Source organism: Euprymna scolopes, chromosome 1, assembly GCF_053919585.1.
Source record: "Euprymna scolopes isolate OS-2025 chromosome 1, ASM5391958v1, whole genome shotgun sequence".
Classification (NCBI taxonomy): Eukaryota; Metazoa; Mollusca; class Cephalopoda; order Sepiida; family Sepiolidae; genus Euprymna; species Euprymna scolopes.
The window spans coordinates 141,128,221-141,133,736 of NC_136482.1; the positions used below are offsets into that span (position 1 = coordinate 141,128,221).

Here is a 5,516-nt window from a genome sequence, read left to right on the forward strand (position 1 = left end):
GTTCGAATTTTACATAAGGTAATAACCTAGACATATTGAATTTGTATGTGGCATCTGTTGTTGCAAAGTACGGTACTTTGGTCCAAAAGGAAATTTCTGCAGTCCTTTTATTTATATAGTTTTATGAGACACTTGCGGAATATACACACACGGTTACCCTGTCAGTTATATATGGATATTATCGTTTCAGCTAACCTTATTTAGAGAGTGCATTCATCGAAACCTGTTTTTGAACCCGCTCTAATATTTAAAAATAAATTACATACAGAGAATTCGTAAAAAGAACTCCTCTACATCAAATTTCCATTTTCTTTTTGGTTTTATTGAAAAATAAAATGTTTAGAAACATTACTGTGTGTACTTGAACGTCAATAATATGTAAGTGCTTGGTAAAATCCCCAACTACTGAACTTGTTATGATTATGGAATGCAAGAGAGTAAGGGACATATGCAAGAGAGTAAGGGACATATACTTTAAAACTGTGCTATTTTAACGATGTCACCAAAATTGTACAATACTTCTTATAGAAAAAAACTGAAACTAATGCTATATTATTGAATATCTGAAACGGGTTCTAGTCTACTCGTCTGTTTTTTTTAAAACAAATTAATTAATAACACATTAATTTAAATAAATTAATTAACTGAAATAAGTTTGAAAATATAACTAAAAGTAAGCATTAAAATTAGTATTATTTTAATGCAGACCAGCTTCATATTTTTACTAGAATACCCGTAACTCGTTGGATCAGTATATGTTATAGCTAGCTATGGAATGGTGAGTGTATTCTTTCGTCGTTTTAATATGAGACGAAATGAGAGTAAATGGATTTGGTGACATATTAAATTAAGACAAGATGTCATATTCTAAACATCACAGCCTGGGATTAGATAAAATTAATGGAAATTTTCCTAGCAGACCACTCAGCGTCGCCTGGGATTGGAAAAAATTGGTTGATATAATTAGCCGATGTAGGTGGACATACATTGAATGTTTCCTAAGATTAAACCGCTTTAATTCTAAGAACAGATACTACACTTTGATCTTAGCCAAAAGACCAAGTAAAATAAAAAGATGCGTATTATATATTTTTCGTATATTAACTAATTCTTTTTAGAGGGAGGAAGGTGGGAGGCATAATATGAGTTAATAGGAGGGGGCGAAAGATGAAACCACTTTATTTCTAAGAACAGATAGTACACTTTGATTTTAGCCAAAAGACCAAGTAAAAAAAAGATGCGTATTGGATAAAATTGGTGTATATATACTAGCAAAATGCCCAGCGTCGCCCGGAATTGTATGACATAGCACTAGCACGACATATATACTATCTGATTACCCGGCATGGCCTGGGATTGTATAAAATTCATGGAATTTTTCCTAGCAGAACACTCGGCGACGCCTAGGATTGGAAAAAATTGGTTGATATATGTACTAGCCAAATGCCCAGTGTCGCCTGGGATGGATTACATGGGTGGATAGCTGTACTAGCAAAATACCCGGCATAGCCCAGGATTGGATAAAGTAGGTGTATATGCACTAGCAGAACAGCCGGCGTCGCCCAGGATTGTATGACATAGGTGGATGTGTACTAGCAGAATACCAAGCATCGCCTGGGATTGTATGACATAGGTGAAGTATAGGTCCGATTCGACAATTATGAAGGTGCTTGTGCAGTATAGGTCCGATTTGAAAAATTATGATGGTGCTTGTGCATGATAGGTCCAATTTGACAATTTTGAAGGTGCTTATGCATTATAGGCCAATTTAACAATTTTGAAGGTGCTTGTGAATATAGGTCCTATTTGACAATTTTGAAGGTGCTTGTGCAGTATAGGGCCGATTTGAAAAAAATTAGACGGTGCTTCTCCAGTATAGGTCCGATTTAAAAAAAATTAGAAGGTGCTTGTGCAGTATAGGTCCGATGGGAAAATTTAGACGGTGCTTGTGCATTATAGGTCCGATTTCACAATTTTGAAGGTGCTTGTGCAGTATATGCCGATTTGAAAAATTTAGAAGGTGCTTGCGCAGTATATATGTTATAATATGCAATTGGATGTAGTTTCATTGTCAGATTCCATTAGATTAATATACAATCATTGTTATGATAAGCAAGTGACATCCCTTGGATGAAGCTTCATTGTCGAATTCATTTAGATTACTATACAATCATTGTTATAATATGCAAGTGATCTCCCTTGGATGTAGCTTCATTGTCAAATACCATTAGATTAATATACAATCATTGTTATGATATGCAAGTGACCTCCTTTGGGTGTAGCTTCATTGTCAAATTCCATTAAACTAATATACAATCATTGTTATTATATGCAAGTGACCTCCATTGAGTGTAGCTTCATTGTCGAATTCCATTAGATTAATATACAATCATTGTTATACTATGCAAGTGACCTACCTTTGTATTGTTATGACCCTTTAGGCTGTGATCATAGCGTAGTATCTGTTAACTGTGGCAAGCGGGGTCAAAGGTCAAACCATCATTATTATTTTTATTGTATTCTTATTAATTGATTTGAGCGACGGATGGTTGCTGGATCAGTTATTATGATTAGAAGAATAAACAATTAAATTGGGAAAGAAATGATTGACGTGTAAATCGCAAAAGAAATGCGAAAATAGAAAATAGATGTAAACATTCTTTTGGATTTGGATAAACAAATAACTAGCTGTGGATTAGGTTGGTCTGAAACACGTAATTAGGTGACGTAAAAGAACATGTGATGTAGAGTTTTGGGGAGATTGAGAGAGTTGAGGATTGACCACCAGAGCGGACAGACGTCTAGACAGGGGTGGACAGACAGCTAGGGAGCGAGCTGTAAGAATAGAAATGTAGACAAACTGCAGATCCTGTGAAAACCATTTGAGACAACTGTAATAAATTTATATTATAAAAATATAAAGAGTTGTTTTAATGGTTTCACAAATAAGAACAGATATCTCAATTGGTTGGTGCTGATCGCTTCATGGTTCGTCACGGAGCAGCAGGAAGTTAAAAGAACTCTTCAAGAAAAAAAAGGTATGAAGCATGTATTCTTTTTCTTACATATGAACTGTAAAAATATCCCGTGTGATAAGTCTGATACAACATGACACAGTTTACATGTCAATATCATGTCCCCTGGCTAAACAACATAATACGATTTATAAGTTTATTTTCTGTCTGTTAAAAGAACAATATCTTACATCCACTAGATAACACATGACACGTTTTAATATATCATCTCCTCCAAAATAAACAAATATACAACATATATTGATTTTGGTGTCCTATGACCAGTTCGCATCGACGATGCGATATCGAACCTGGGATGTGAAAAATACAATGTGGAAGCAGGTCCTAAGAATGGAATGGAGATTTCGTGTCAAGAAAAAAAAGACAAGAAAAACACATAAAACACAATAAAATGTCTGGAAAAAAAGAAAAAAAGAAAAAACAACAGAAAAAAAGCAATACACACGTACAATCTTTTCACGAAGAAAGAAAAGAAAGACATACAGACACACAGATGTAAAACTTTATATATAGAAGATAGTTAAGAAAAAATGTTTATCGTATTAGAAATAAGCTCGTTATGAACAGAAGAAAAATATCACTTAATGTAAAAATTAGAAGAAAAAAAAGATTTACGTTATTTTGTTTAAAACAATGGACCGACGAGAGAGAGAGAGAGAGAGAGAGAGAGAGAGAGAGAGAGAGAGAGAGAGAGAGAGAGAGAGAGTAAGAAAATGTAACGGGAACACGCACAGATGAAATTGTTTTGAATTGTGTCAATCATGATTTGAAATATTTACACCGTTGCAGAAGTTTATAGAGGAAATGGCCATCGCTTGTTTTGAACTGGTTAAAAAAAGAAAATAAAGAAAAGAAAGAAAAGAAAAAAGAAAAAAGAATTGATGCTCTTTTTCAGGTCAGAAGCAATGGACAGTTTCTGTAAATGGTGAACATTGTTTTTCCAGTTTTAACGGCATTTTTGAAAAAAAAATTCTAAGGACTGAAGAAGGTTGTTTTATGTAATTAGAAGTTAATGTTCATTGTTAGAAAAAATGTGTATTGATGATTTTATATTGTATTATATAATGTATAATTGTTGTTTTTCAGGAATCTGCAAAATATTGATTTAAAAAAAAGAAAAGAAAAAAAAAATCAGAAGATTAGATTAAGATAAAATGGTCGGCCTAGTATAAATTAGAATTTAAAAGGGGACAGGATTAAATTTACGTAGGCGGTTAACTATATATATATATATATATATATATATCTTTTTTTTCTGGAAGAGGTTCACAGGACCCTGCAAGGGGGATTTTTTAATAGGTTTTTCGATTTTGAAAAATGCTGTTTTCGCCGTCTGTATGTAGCTTGATTAAGCTGACCGGTGTTACCGGTTGAAAGATCATATTCTTTGCATACAATAAAGATGGGAGTACTGCAGGCCTATGGACTTAAAAGGGTTGTTGTAGCTGCGACGGGGGGGGGAGGGGCGCGATAGAATGCACCCACATAGATTAAGCTTGCAGATAGGGCCGCTTGTGAGCTTCGGCTGATTGAAAATACCTAATCTTGAGAGTAACAGAACTTCCAATACAAGAGCGGACGTGTAGTGGTGACGTAGCCTCTATATAGTGAATCTGAAGTAGGAGAAAGAATAATAAAAAAAAGAAAGATAGAATATATGCCGCTGGTACGTAAGAACTTTAGAAGTAAACTGTTCCCCTTTTGTTAATTAAAGGTTTAGAGAATAACGCCTGTATAAAAGAAGTCAGAAATCTGTCGGATGAGATGTCGTCAAAAATTTTTTTGAGATAAGGAGGGAGATGCCTTGATATTGGAATTGGCATGGGATGGCTGAGTGGCAGCTGTTAACAAACATGAGGTTATTTTACCCACATCCCTGAATGATGCCATATGGGCCGTGAAAAAGGGTCCGACCGAATAAATTATTTAAGACGGAAGACATAGGAAACATATGAAAATATAGTGAAAATGCATAGCGGAGATATTATCTGACATTTTCCTGGCTCGCAGGTGTGAAGAATAAGGTGAGAATAGGGCGTATAGAAAAAATGTATGCCGTACATGAAAAAAAAAAATAGAACACGTGATGTAGAACACTTGTTATAATATGCAAGTGACCTCCCTTGGATGTAGCTTCATTGTCAGATTCCATTAGAATAATATACAATCATTGTTATGATATGCAAGTGACCTCCCTTGGATGTAGCTTTATTGTCAGATTCCATTAGAATAATATACGATCATTGTTATAATATGCAAGCGACCTCTCTTGGATGTAGCTTTATTGTCGAATACCATTAGATTGATATAAAATCATTGTTATGATATGCAAGTGACCTCCCTTGGATGTAGCTTTGTTATCGAATACCATTAGAATAATATGCAATCATTGCTATAATATGCAAGTGACCTCCCTTGGATGTAGCTTCATTGTCGAATACCTTTAGAATAATATATGATAATTGTTATAATATGCGAGTG

At 34.4% G+C, this 5,516-nt stretch overlaps 1 non-coding gene across 1 annotated transcript; it reads right to left on the reverse strand.

Annotated features, from left to right (window-relative positions):
• Positions 1 to 882: 882 nt before the first annotated feature.
• Positions 883 to 1,071, reverse strand: LOC145284830 (U2 spliceosomal RNA). The gene has a single exon (XR_013868899.1). It is a non-coding gene; the product is annotated as a U2 spliceosomal RNA (small nuclear RNA).
• Between the last annotated feature and the right edge of the window lie 4,445 nt (positions 1,072 to 5,516).